Consider the following 15,464-nt stretch of genomic DNA (forward strand, 5'->3'; position numbering starts at 1 on the left):
TTTGTGTTTTGATGGAAGAATAATTGCAGTGAATTTCAAGGGAGACCTCTGATGATGAATGGCAAAACACTGGTCAAGAGAACTCCCTGGGTGTCCTTCTCCTGCCTTATTCTGTTGGGATTCATGGAAATGTAATGGGTACCTTACAAGGCAGCTAGGAGTGCCTGGAATTAATGCTGTAGTCCTTTTTGAGGAATATTGGCTATTACAGAACAGAAAGGAGCTTCTGAAGATAATGTATTGTGAGTTGCCATAGGTATTTCTCTTTTCATTAAAACAAGCATAATCAAAACTACAGTATTTATGTCTTCTTCCCTAAATAGGGAAAAAAATTAATTTCCTCCAGCAGTCTATTATTCCTGAGGAACCATACAGAAACATGCAGTGTATATGCATGGAGGGAAGACAGAAATTTGCTGAAGAAATAAATTTCCATTGTTGGTATTCAATTCTTTATTCTATTACAAAAAAAAAAAAGTTTATTTTATAAAAATATTTAGACACTCTCCTTTAAAATGTAAGCTTTGATTGCAAGGCATTTGTTTTGCAGCGTTATTTGACTGTGAAATAGACATAGTAATTATTTGGCCTGTTCTTCCTATTTTGTGTAACAAATTTGTTTAATTGAAAATTGGATAGCAACTTGAAACCCGCGATACTTGGTGTGTGTTTGGGTGAAACAGAAAAGATCTAGAAAGAAAACAAATGTATGCTGTACAGTGGACAGTTGGACTCTGTTCCATTCATTTATGAAAGGGTTTATATCTTAGAAAATATGATTCAGATAGCTGTGAATAGAGAATTGAATGAATTAATAGGTAATTAAACACAGTTATTGTGTTGGTTTTGCATAGTCTGGTTTTTGGTAGCGGGGGGGCCACAAACATGGCTCCCATGAAAAGCCACTGGAAGCTTCCACCATGTCTGGCAGAACCAATCTCTGATGTCTCTGAGGATGGACATGCTGCTGGCCACACCTGGGAATGAGAGAAGCTGGTAACACCTTTGTGATGACATATAGAAGAAGAAAATCAAAATAAAGTCACAAAGTTTTTGCTTCCAGCCAGAGAAGATGAGGTGGTGAGAACGTGTGAGGGAAACAACATGGAGACTCCAAGGTCAGTGGAGAAGGAGGAGAGGAGGTGCTCCAGGTGCTGGAGCTGAGATTCCTCTGCAGGCCATGGTGCAGACCATGGAGAAGCAGCTGTGCCCCTGCAGCCCATGGGGATCCATGGGGGATGCAGAGATCCACCCACAGCCAATGGGGGAGGTGCCCATGCTGGAGCAGGTGGATGCCTGGGAAAGGCTGTGGTCCAGTGGGAGACTCTATGGAGAGAGGGGGCCCTGCTCCCAGGCTGGAGCAGCCTGTCCTTGGAGGACTGCACCCCGTGGAAGAGTGACCACACCACAGCAGTTTTGGGAGGACTGTCTGCCCATGGGAGGGACTCAGGTTGCCGCAATTTTGGGAGGACTGCTGCTCGTGAGATTGGAACCATGCTGGGGAAGTTCATGGAGAATTGTGTCCTGTTGCATCCTGGCATTGGGTTTTAGGGGTTCTTATTTGTGTTAGCTAGCCGAGTCCTGTGTACCCCCGCGCTTCCCCCGTGTTGTTCCCCCCCGCGGTTTCTGGCCCCACGCTGCCTGCTGCCGGACCTTCCCCCTCTGCCGCTCCTGTAACCACCCCCCCGTCCAGCCCCGGGAAACCCTGTGCCTGCCGCCCCAATCCACACGATCCCGCTCAGCCCAAGGCTCGGTGCCCGCCCCTGCGGGGTTCTCTGGTTGGTCGCTGTTGCTGGCGTCACCGCCACGGCAGCCGCCCCTATTGGCCGGCAGGCTGTGGATCCTCTCACCCCACCCCTCCATAAAACCCTACCCCGCTGGCACTCAGGCGCCATTTTCTCCCATGCGAGTGTCAGAAGTGGTTGCGTCTTTCCATCGAACCGCGCCACGTGACCAATAAACCATCCCTGCCAAGCACGGAGTAAACTGACAAATTCCTTACCTCTTTGCTGAGTCCCTAGTGCACGGTTACAGTGGCTGACCAGCCCACACGCCCGAGACATGGAGCTGTGTCCGGGAACCTGCGGCAGAAAACCCCAGCAGCACGTGGAAGCTATGCCACAGCCGGGCTCCCAAGAGCTGCATGCAGCTGGGGAGAACGAAAGCAAACGCCGCTGTGTCCTGTGGGAGGGACCCCATGGCCTCAGAGGGGAAGGATTCCTCTCCCTGAGCAGCAGAAGAAAATCTCGGGTAAGGAACTGACAAAAATTCCCATGCTCTGTCTCCCTGCCCTGTCGGTGGGAAGGAGGAAGAGGCTAGGTGAAAAGGTGTTTTGAGGGCTTATTTTACTTATCATTATCCTCCCCTGATTCTGTTTGTAATAAATTCACTTTACAACCTTAAATTGAGCTGTTTTGCCCTTGAAGTGTTTTCTCCTGGTCCTTATTTTAATTTGTGAATCTTTCATTAAAATTTTTTCTTCTCTGCTTAGCTGTGGCAGGGGAGGGTGAGTGAGCAACTCTTGTGGGTGGCTGGCACTGGTCCAGTGTAAAACTGTGACAGTCATTGACCAAAATATCAGCTGAAAGTACTTCCATAAACCATATGAGCATGGTCTCAGTCTACCATGGAAGTGAAATATCTAATTTTTTTTTGTTAGATTTTCCTGGTTTTTTGGCCAGGATCAGGTTAATTTTTTTCTAATTAGCCATGAGGGGGCAGAGCCTGGAGCTCTGTAGGCATGTATAGGTTGTTGTTCTATACCATCCAGATCACTGTCAAGGGATGTAAAAGTGAGGAACTCTTGCTTCTGAGGAGGAGCACAGTGTGGCTTTTGGTTGGGAAGGAATAGGTGGTGAGCAGAGGGTCCATCCACCATTTTGTTCATTGTCTTGGGGTCCTGCCATGCTGGGTTGGTCAATGAGTAATTTTTGCATTAAATCATCTTCTTTTTCTATAATTTTGTTATTAATATTGTTCCTGTTACTGTTTGTTTTCCTATCTCATTGCTGTTTCCAGTAAATTGATTTTATTTCAACCTGTAATCCCTATATTTCGTATCTCCCACCAGAATGGGAAGAAGAGCAAGTGGGGACAGAGAGCAAGCTGTAAATTAGGGAGGACCACTCCTAAATGATGACAGCTTTCAATTGGTGCCCACTGTGAGGCACAAAGGGTTGAGATTACAACATCTGATCAGTGAATTGGAAACAAATTTGATCTAAGCATTTGCTCTGTGATGTAGGGAGCCACTGCTGCTTGGTTTGTTCCTGTGGGTGTGGTATGTAACCCTGTATATATTCCTGTATGTGCGGATCTTTTTCAGAGCAGTGAGAGGAGTCAGGATTGTTCTGTTCTGTAATGTGTGACATCAGTTTATGGCATGATAGCATCAAAGGCAATAAGGAGGATACTTTTGGACGTGTATTCACTGTTGCTCTCCTGCCCTAGCCTGGAGTGCTACATCTGGAAATTCATTAATAATTGTAGCCAGCCTGTGGGGCGAACAGAGGAGGATGATTTTCCCCATCTTTTAACCACCTTTTCTTCCTTCAGGCCTGTTACAACAGCTTTGGAGGACTTTGAATTCCCTCTGGATATTAAGGAAAGCATGTTCATGTTGTTAGGACTGCCAGTCCTCCTCAGTGTGGCATCCTCATGGTCCACAACATGTTTAGAATTACAAAAGAAATTTCTAGGAGGGTTATTCAGAGATCTGCCCCAAGGGTGGGGAGTAATGAGTGGAATGGAATGTGGAAGAAAATCTGTCAGTTTTGGGGGAAATCCTCTGCTCCAATGGTTTGGAAATTCACCTCTGACCAACCACAGAAACTCTGTTAAAACAACAGAATATTTGCACAGACAATGCTGTGGCAACTCCAGCTAGGAGACTTTATGTATGCTGGACCCTAGCTACTGTATCCTGGACACTTCTTGTCTCTAAACAGCACGCTCAGGGGAGAGGGAGGAAAGCAGACCACCAGGCACCGTGGCCACTCAAACTGCAGCTGAACCAGAGAAACAACATCTGCTGGTAGTAATCGCCCCTATACAGAAGAAGAAATCCAAGATCAAATCAGTTCACACAGGAAGAAATGAGGAGGAAGCAGGGTCCTCCTAACAGGAGGAAGTGGCTGGGCCAGAGATAATCACCCCATTTCTATCCCTGGGTGAACTGTGGGATGCGCAAGAAGATTTCAGCCAGCAGTCAGGAGAGCCCTGCAATGCTGGGATATTGCAGCCCACGATGTAAAACCAGACAGTAGTAAAGCCGGGCAACTGGGATCCCTGACCCTGGGATGTGGGCACTGACAAGAGGATTGGGAAGGGCACAGAAACTCAGACCCTGGAGGTGACTCCTGTCAAGCATGAAGGAAAAGTACTAGATCAAGCATGATCCAGTAGTGCACCCAATCAGGTGGAATGCTACGGAAAATGGTATCCAGTACCTGAGAGAATTAACTGTGGTGAACATAATCTATAGGAATTTGAATAACAAGAATGATCCATGTAGATCCAGATGAAGTCCAGTGTACACAATCCATGTGGCCTAAATTTGTATGGAGTGCACCATCATTGTAGACCAACTCATTGGCTTTGAAAAAAAAAAAAAAATAAACTGTGCTTCAGATGACTACCCAACTCTGGTAATATGAAGATCATCTTTTTTCTGGCCTGTCAACCTATGCCTCAGCTGTCAAGACTGCCCAAGACTACAGAGAGAGTTGAAAGACTTGAGCAAACTAGAGCGGAAATGTCTTATGCCCTGCTAGTACAGACCAAAGTGCTATTGGGATCAAGTTTTCCCCTGTTCAAGAGATAAGGTGCACACAGTGGTTTTACCTGTGTGGCCATGAAGAGGATATGTGGGATAGAGAACCCATATGCGCCCCAGCAGCACAGGTACATGAGCTGAGGGGAAAAACAACCACCACAGGAAATTCTTTAAGGATACAAGCTGATCCAGTGTCCAGTGGGCAAGTTCTCAGACTTGCTCAGACTCAGAATAGAAGGGTTGATGTTATTTCTGATCCTCTTGAAAGGACCTCCAATTCATATTTACAAGACATGAGCAACGAGTACTTGAGGCAGAACTGGAGGATCCCTACCTTCAGCCAGGTGGAGGAAAGTGGCAATTTGATCTATTGGACTATGTGGATCTGATGGCACAATGTACCCTGATGCCATGAAGATATGTAGGTGCAGAATCCATCTGTATTTCTGAGATGGCAGGGGATCCCAACAGCTGACTGTACTGGAAACTGAAGTGAGCCTGACCAGTAAAGAATGGCAAAACCATGCAATTCTGATTGACCCAAAGTTCCTGTGCATCCTTGGCATAGATTGCTTCAGCAGAGGGTATTTCAAAGATCCAAAAGGGCATTTTTCAGCTTTTGCAAATAACGACATATAGCCATTTAATATCAGGGAATACAGGAGGTATAAAACAGTTGCACTGTGCAGTATTGTCAAGAAATTCTTGCATGCTCATATACAATTACATTTTACTTCATAAATACTGAACAAGGTAGTCAGTCCTCCTGTTTGTATTCTGAGCACCTGGCTGAAAGGTGACTGTGTGACATTTACTATTTCTGTCTCTACTTGCAGGACACCCAATACTTCCTTACCTTGTGATCTACCTGGGGAAGAGCTGTGCCATTCCAAGTTGAGTCCAGTTACAGCAACCACGATGGATCTGCTACTAACAGCTGGACTATAGTATGGTACAAAGGGATATGAGCTTTCCAGCCATATGTTTTTGACATCCACACTGTAAAATATCCCCTCGTGTTCTCCTACCTTGTGGGAACAGCCATAAAAGAAATTAAGCCAGCTTTATAGTAAGCAAAGATTTCCCGTAAAATATGAAATTTCCAAATAGTTACTACTTAAGTATTCAGGTAGTCTTTGTTTCTCTTGTGGGCTAATACCTGAAGTCATAAAATGTGTCAGAAGCAGCAGTTTTGTTTCTATTGGTAATAAATCACTGCTATTTTTGACTTGGAGAAAGATATTTGGGAAAAACTGCAAATAAAACATTAATTTAGACCTCCAGTTTTTCCTTTCTTTTTATCTCTATTCCATTCCTCAGTTCTCACTAATTTTTGGTTGAAAATCTAAAGAAGGGACTAGAGTGCTAAAAGGTTTTCTCCAGCAGTGTGTGTATATACTTAGGTGTGTTATGAAAGCCTGTGCTGATTGCAGCAGCAGGAGCCAGCTTCAGGGAACAAAAGCTGTTTTCTTTCCCTGCTGTTTGCTGTTCAGGAATTAATCTTGCATGTGTGCGTGTACACTCACACACACATATGCACACTTTGAAACATAATGGAGACTGGAAGAATTTTCTTCATGAATGTGTTCCCCATAACTTTGTGTGAGGTAATCCTCAATCTTTTTTTTTTTTTTTTTGCTCCTGAAATATTTTTATTTTTATTTTTATTTTTTATTTTTTATTTTTTATGTTTTATTTTTTATGTTTTATTTATTATTTATTTTTAATAATCTGCTGATTTTATGTGTCTGGAAACCTATGAAATGTTGTTTTTTTACCTAGAATGTAGTTTATTCTAATACAGCAAATAATGAGTTATTCTCAGAGAGAAGAAGCTGTATATATTCTTCCTTTCTTTTTTGACGAAGTTTTCTGCTTGATGGCCTAGAATGAAAAAGTGGAGATGTGTCATTAGTCAGCTCTTCAGTTATCAGGGGAAAACTGGAGGGGAACATCAAAATCAGACTTCAGAGATGTGAATTATATCACATGGCAGTATGAAAATCAAATGACATTTTCAAATATGACAGTTTCAAAGGCTATACATTAAAAATTACAGGCATGTCAATTTTGCCAATGAAACTACAGCCATATATACATTTTTAACAACTTTTGAATTTTTGCTTCTTCATTTAGTATATTGGTGGAGAATTTTATGCTAGTAGAAAATATTTAATATTTATGGAAATTAAGATAAAGAACTGATTGTTCATTTCATAGGCATTCAAGTTCAACGTATTTTTTTTTGTCTGAAGTCTTGTCTCATACTTGGGGTGGAAGACTATGTTTGCAGCTGATATTGGAAAAGATTAACAAGAAATTCTTCATTTATAGTTACAGGATTAGTTAAAATACAAAAGTGATGCACAAGAATTGAAAAAATATAGCCAGTAATACCTGAAGGACATTTTCATCCAAATTCTGGCAGGATAATAGTATACTGGTTTAGTTTTTCCTTCTTAATATTGACATACATAAACCTTTTATGGAACTCTTAGTCAGCATTTCTACTTCCACAAAGGCACCTAAAAGAGATTTCTTAAAGCCCTGAACTGTAATAGAGAGTATTTCTTACAAGTTTCTTTTCCTACTGAAACTCTGACATTCCTGATGTGGACAAAGAGGCGAGAAGGAAAAAAAAGTAATAGGTACACCAAGAGATTATTTTTGCTTTAAAGGACAGATTAAACGGCATGGTGAAATAACAGTATTCAAGGTCCTGCTGCTTTCAGCTTCTCATGGGGTATTACTGGTGTTTGAAGTCCATCCATAAACTGATTTTTACTGTGTGAAGCTCAGTCCTGTAATGCAGTTTGTTTTCTTTCTCTAATATAAGGGACATGTGAATAGAATATTAACTAATGATAACTGTAATATTAGTGTTGAGAAATCAAGCTTTGTTGTGAGACTGTGTAGGAATTAACTTGTTTGTTTCTTGGGTTTTGGATGGAGCTGTCAGACACCTTTTGGTCAAATTAACATTGCAACCAACTGTCTAATGTTTCTCCTACAAACAGCTGTTGAAAACAAAATTTCTTATTGAGGCCCAGTTGTCTTCTCAATTTGGCTTTGTCTGGTTCTTCAGTGTATGAAACCAACTAAGTTATTGCTTGGCTGAAGCAATTAAATGAATAGCAAAATGAATGTTTAGGAAGAGTTTTTATTTGTCTTCTAGCATACTCACATATGTCTGTTTGTGACCAGTCTTCCATCTGATGAAAATTTGAATGCACTAATGAGAAAAATTGAAAGGAGAAGATACAGAGGTTCTGGACCTGTAAAAGTATATCTCATGTTGTCTGCCAAGTTAACCTCTTCCTCCCTTGTTATTATCACTTGCCCTAGGTGGAAATTTTCAACAATTATCATAATGCAAATTATCTGTATAACTAACTTCAGAAAGAACTTGAACAAATTCTTTGTCATGCTTTAATTTAAATGAAAGATTTAATTTATATATATGAAATCCTACTGAGTATTCTTGAATCTATCCTGAAGAGTTTTTTTCAAGTTTATATTTTTCCACTGTAGTTTAGGTTTAGAAATGCCCACTCAAAACTTTTTGGTGGTGTACCTATAATACAGTTTTGCCATGAAAATGGTGGAAGATTGACACTAAATTAGGATTCAACAGTTTCTGGTGTATTTAATGAAAAAAAAAGGTGAGAGTTGGGCTGCAGATCAAAGTGGGAGCTCTGGAGAGTCAAACCGCAAGAGAAAGAAAGATTCAAAAGTGATATTTAAGGCTACTGGAAGGGATAATTCTCCTTCCTGTCTTGCCCCAGTGGCAGTTGGTGATTGATCTCTCAATGGTCATAGCAGTATTAAATATTTTTTAGGGCTCAGATCAACTATGACAATTTTACTACCTCTTCTTAACTTGTCAGCTTGAAATTTTGTTTATGACTAGTATGAGCCCTGCATTTATGTCTAGCACCCTATTTTGTTGTTTTAGGTGGGTTAGTATACAACTTTTGAATGCATTTTACCTCAATTTTACCAAACCATTTGTTGCGGCTTGTGTAGTATATACATGGACATGTAAAAACTGTCTCTTACTTAAAAGGTGTCATTTACCTGTTCAGCTAATTGTTTTGAGACTGTCTTTCAGAGGGCTTATTTTGCCCCAAGACCTCCTGTATAAAAAAGGTAAAAAATACATGGTCCAAAATCATCCATGTAACGATGCACCTATAGCAAAACCAGTGTGTGCTTGTGAAAGTACTGCTATTGTCATCCAGTTTTCTGCTGCTATCTGACCCTGCTTCTGTCCTTTTCAAATGTGTCTCTCTTTCACAATACAGACATCTGTTCTCCAATTCCCAGTATTCTTCTTTTTGTGTTCTGTCAAGGTGCACTTGTATTAGACTGGTTGGACCCATTAATATGAATTAATTTTCAGAAAAACTTTGTGTTCATAGTGTAGCTTTGGTAAAATTAGGCTCAAGATTTGGTGTTTGGATTGATAATTCTTTGGTGTGTCCAGAATTTAAAAACTGGGCTCTTCTTTTGCTTTTTTGCTGTTTTCTGAATTTTTATGAGCCATTTTTCAGACATGTTGGATTGACCTCATTAGTCAGGGTATGTCTAAAATAAAAATTGGTTTACACAGACTCAAAATTAGAACTACTCAGAATAAGTAGTATTTTCCATGGAAATTTGAAAATAAAAACCTTACTGACAAAAACCAAAATATTTACCTACTGCGTAGTTAAATTCTCTTTTTTCCTCTTGGGGAAATTCTAACAGTTTTGCAGAGTAACATGGAAAAGACCATCACTGTAAATTATTTTCTTTTTTAGTGGGTTAGAAAGCGTATTATAACTATCATCCTTGTACTGAGTAATGACATTAGATTCCTCTAGCAGAGAAGAAAATTACATTGCATGACATACTCTTTTTTAAGAGGTCTACATTTTTATGTCTAGATTTCTTCTCCTGACATTTTTTGACCATTACATATTGAGTCTGAGTAAATTTTGGGCTGCCTTTCTTCCCCTTATCTAACCTCAATAATCAAAAAAAAAAAATATGTTTAGGATTTAATTTTTCTGGATCACAGTGAAAATTGGGGCAAAGCTGCTAAATGTCTGCAGGAAAAAAAAAAAAAAAAAAACCACGCCAGAATCTGTTGGCAAATCTACTAGGAGAAACACCCCAATATGACCTATAAAATGTTGTAAGGTTTTTCAGGCCTCCTAGTACTATGTGTTTCTTCTGTCTGTGATATATCCTTCTGCACAATGCCTAGATTTTTACAAGCAGTATCACAGATTGTATTTTGCTTTTCTTTCTACCAAGCAAATACATTGTTTGTTTAGTTGCCATGTTACTTGTGTTGGTTTTAAGTGTGTTTATATAGTCCATAGAGGTAAAACAACCTAACCTGATTCAACCTGAGGCTCAGGCCTTCAGGGAGACACAAACTGGGAAAATGCATTTTAAAGTTCCAAGTTTCACACTTCACTCAAAGGAAAGAGTGCAGCAAACCAAATTTATTCTTCCTATGACATAAATGAAGTTCCACCACAAAAGAATTTGGACCAGCTTGTCACAAAAGTTACAAGACTCCCTCCTACCCCCTCCCATTTCAGAAATATTCATATATATTGAAAACTATGAAATGCCATAGCAAATAAGCAATTAATTTAGCCCATGTCAGTAATGGAGATTTTAAGGTAAAGCAGTAATGATATACTACTCTTCTCCATCATGTTATTAGAGTTATTATCTGTTCATGAAACATCCAGAGGAAGGTTAGATTTCATCAAAAAAGTTGGATTTCTTCAACATTTATCATTTTGTAGTATTCTTTGGAGAGAAGTATTCTTAAACTGTGCATTTAAAGATGACGCTGTGTTCTGTCCCTGTCATTTTGGCATTGTGACCGGTGCCTGAATCTTCTGTTACCATGTAATGGCAGAGGTCCCAATTTTCTGCTCACAAGACAGTAAATGGTCCAGTTCTCTTCCAGCCAGCCCTTGCATGTAGACCTCCTTGCAGCACAAGGGAATGAAGCAGGAAGACCCTGACAAGTGATAGGTGCCTCATTATTGCCCCAGCGTGGATTGCGTCTGCAAAACTCTATGTGTAGACAAGCATCACTCAGGAATGCACGTGTTCTGCACATTTGGTGTGGTCGACTTTTGCATTATTCCTAGTCCTTCCAACATGCCGGATATTTCAAGTTTTTTTGACATAGTTCCGTATTTTATTATTCATTGTTTTGAAAGTAGTATTCTTTTTCATGCTATTGAGCAAATGAATAATATCCTATGATTAAATTGGCTGGAAAAATGTTTTGTACTTTAAAAGATGGCAGACCTTACATCTAGTTTCTATGAACAAAGGAGTGTATGCCTTCCAAAGAGACACTTTGCAGCCTTGTCCCTGTGTATTATGTAGCATTCTAGATGACTGATTGACCTTTTAGTAGTGTGACATTAACAAACCTATAGAAGGGAAGAGGAACATCTGATAATCAGGTCTTCTTATTAAATGATTAATATGAATCTAGTAGAGAAAGTGTATACTGACCACTTATAAGGAATGCTTTTGTCTTCCTATGAATCCCATCTTGCCATTTACTTTCTAGTCCTGCAAGTGATTTGAAAAAGTGTTGTATCACTCTGGAAGATTCTGTGTGGACCTAGTTTCATGCTTCTACTTCTAATGGTGTATTAAACTTGGCTGGAGTCTGGCATGGGTGGAGAGGGAACCGAAGGCCACCTTCAGCATGTGTTTTTGGACAAGAAGCAGATCACAGACCTGATTCTGTATCCACTTCCATATGAAGTGGAACAAAACCAGTTCATATTAGAGAAGAAATTAGGAAATGTTTGTTTGTTTGTTTGTAACAGTCTTGAAAAAAGCCTCTCCACTCCCCTAGTTTGCATAATTTTGAGAGATTCAACATTTTTACTCAGAAAATAGGATTTGGTAAAATGTAACTGCCACTATATTTTACTTAACTTTCTTTAAAGGTTTTCCTCAGGTATTGAAGATTGTCAACTTCTTTCAGGTTTTCGAGAGTTTGATGTTCTATTGGGTTTTATACCAGGACAATATTCACAGTACTAAAAGAAGTATGTAGATTTTTGTAGCACATCTAATTGTTAGATTGATTACCTTTTGCTCTTTTAAAGCATTGCCATGATACTAAAAATAGAACTATTAGGAAGCCGCCATATTAAAACATTATTTATGCTTATTATATATGCTTATTATACAGAATCTGTGAAGCTGTGAGGGCTTAAGTATATGATCTATTCCTTTCTCTTCATGTGTGAGGTCCCTCATTCTTAGATTAATCTAGTCATACAGTTTACTTTTGAGTTCTGTTTCTGCAGGGTTCCAAGATTTGCAAAACAAGCTGGAGAAGGGGAATGAGAGAGAAATTGATTTTATGAATCTTCTAGTCTGCATTATATGTTGGAGAAATCCCAAGCTCCATCTGGGACTATTAGCCTTCAGGAGTCTATTGATAAAATGGATTCCCTGCAAGTCAAGTGAAATAACCCCAAGCTGGAGACCTAATACTCTGAAAAAGCTTAATGCTCAATTTGTCTTCAGCTCTAGATCCACAATGGTAAGACAAGCTTAATGTTGACCCTAGTAATGCATTTTTTGCATACAAAAATGGAAACTTAAAAAAGAAGAGCAGGAAACACACTTTCCAGGATCTTTTGCTTTATTTTTTTTTCTCCAGTTCACTGCCTGGGCTGACAACATAAGACTGACTGCAACAGCTGCTATTGATTCACTCTGCTAGCTCATCTCTAATTAGAAAAAAATACTTTCTCAGCAGCAGTAAATCTGAAATAACTTAAAAAAAACAGATAATGAAGACATTTCCTGCTGTTTGCTCTTGCTCTGGCCTTTTTTTTTTTTTTTTTGTAAAGCTCTTTGTACACCTTCTCATTTTTTCCACTATTTAAAGAAATAGTGAAAAACTTATTCTGCAGGTCATTTCATAGCAACAGCTGTTACCCAGATGTTTTCTATTGGGGATACATATCTGTCTCACTCTGTAAATATAAGAAATTTTATTTGCAATTTGTCTTTAAAAGAACTCAGATCGGTTTTAAAGATATTTTGAAACGTAACGTCTTTCTGTTATATTTGAATTGACAACTTACGAGTGATAGAACAACAAACACAGTAGCCATGTGTTTATCATAATGGAACTTTTTATATTTTATCTGAACTAACTCAGAACATTCTACTTGAATACTCCTAGTCATAACCCTAACTAGCAAAAAATTGCAAACGTCTAGGTTAAAGGCAACACTTGTCATACTCTCTCTGTTTTAAGTATTTCTGCTGAGGAGCATAATTTTGGCTTCTTCAGAGTAGCCAGGATTATCTGTACAATCAGTTAATGAGGCTGAACATGAATTGTGCTGATGAGGCATTCCAGGGCATGGACTGTGTTCCACTTTGTGTAATATACATATCATATCTATTTAATGCCTATAATAAGGAGCTGACCATGAAGCAGTGCCACTTAAATGAAAGAATGAAAACAGTTTTGCACTACATGAAAGATTTTAAAATAAGTTTATTTTCTTTTAAAATTTATGAAGTGGACTCGAGCTCAAATATTGTACAAAAAAAAAATAGGTAGGATTTTTTGTGCATGAGGAACTGGTGGTTTTTTTATCTTGTTAATCAATTTCTGGATTAACAGTCTGACCAATCTGACCATTCTGACCAGTCTTCTGGTCAATGGTTACTGACCGTCCTTTATTATTTATTTGCATCCTTTGAACATGCAGTCTCTGTTATTTCCATTGCCTTTCCTTTGTATTCTTCCCTCCCTAGGATCTAGCCCTATTCTTTACAAGAAAAAGCACACCATCATTCATTTATTATCATTCACTTTCTGTGATTTGTCAATGGCTCAAGCAAAAATTTGAGACACCTCTGGTTTTGAATCCAAGGGTGATTAAAACTACTGTAGTTGTTCACCTTCATGATTTATGATGATTCCGTTAAAAACTTGCAATTAAACCAGGTATTTATTAGACCTACTTTTAGGGATTAATCTTCTGTAGACTACTTTTAGATTTTTAGTATGTTAAATGAAGCATGTTGTAGAGATAATTGTGTCAATGATGAATTCTGCTAGTTCTAGAGAAACATAATCACTAGCAAATAGGTAAAATGAAATAATTTGCTACCAGCAATTAATTCAGAAACCCCACAAAAAATAACGCTTCCTTATACAGTTGAACTTGCCCTATCCCCAAATCCTCCTAGTTTGATCTGTCAGCCTTGGAAGATTTATTTAATATTCCCAACATTCATGACAAGTAGATTTCACTTGCTTTCAGATCATATTATTTGGAACAAAATGTGGGTCCAATAGGATGCCTTTTCCCTATGTCTGACCTGAGCAGCTGATCAGCATTTTGTGAAGCTGGAAAGCAGCTATTATTTCCACCCAGGAATAAAAAAGATTTTCTGTGCAAACAGTATTTTGTGTTGGAGCAAATGTTCTGTTCCTCCTCTAAACAGATCCCATACTGCTGGCCTTTCTCTAACCACCTGAATAGTGATGTTTGCATAACCTTAATTCTGTGCGGGATCTGTAGATCTCAGTACAAGAGATGGTAAATACCTCTGTTCCTACTGTTGAAGAGGGGTAAGATTTTTTTCTGTCTGGACAAACTTTCTTGAATGCAGTAACAAGAATCAAAAAATCACTTGATTATTATCATCAAGTCTGACTCTAAAGTAAATGACGCATATGGGGACTGAAGTAAATAAGCTCTAAAGATTTTTTCCTACAGTCAGTGGAGGAAAAAGTGAATGAAAACCAAGAATTAAGTCCATGCTCTAAAGATGAGCAAACACTGATGTTCTCATTTCATTATCTTACATTTAATTATGGGATTTTTGTAGGTTTTTGTACCGGCACGCTGCGGTCACAGGGAAGATGTTCCCCAGCCAGCTCACTCCCCGAGACCGATGGGCAGTCACAAGAGCGGCCAGCCCTGGGTGGCAGTGCGTGCAGGGGCTCGCAGCTCCCTGCAGCAGACGGCTGTGGTGTGGGGAGCACAGCAGCAGCACAGTACGAGGAACCAAGGCAAAGGAATAGAGAGGGGTCACTTGTTTGAGTTCTAGGAAAGTTTACTTCCCCAGAGGCTTCAGGAACAAATGACCATAACTGGGGGCAAAAAGCTGCTTTTAATGAGAGGCGGGAATAAGGGGAGGACACAACCTTTTACCAATAAGAAGGCATTAGGGGAGGGTGCAGGTTAAGGGCTATCCAATAGAAGCCACCAAGGGGAAGGAGCAAACCTTGCACCCCAGTCTTGCTTCGAGGAGGGGATGAAGGACAGGGGACGTTCCAGAAGGGAACAAAGGAGATACAAAGAGCTTGACAGGAACTTGGCAGGAGAATCTTGGGGTAAACAACTCAGGACTGAACCACCAGGAAGCCAAATGGGGTACATGGAACAAACGATTACAAACTATAACAAGGAATATTTGAAGCCTACTACAGAAGAACAAACTTCAAAACAACAGACTGCCACCGGTTTTCTCTATTACAGAAGAGAGTGTCTTCTTTTCCTTCAATTACTAAATAACAAGCTATTTTTGTATTTCTTATTTATTTTTGGTCTAGACAAGAAGAATATCTGGGAAAAGAGAGAAAAAATATAATATAATTAAATGTTTTTAC

This window comes from Vidua macroura, chromosome Z, assembly GCF_024509145.1.
Source record: "Vidua macroura isolate BioBank_ID:100142 chromosome Z, ASM2450914v1, whole genome shotgun sequence".
In the NCBI taxonomy this organism is placed as follows: domain Eukaryota; kingdom Metazoa; phylum Chordata; class Aves; order Passeriformes; family Viduidae; genus Vidua; species Vidua macroura.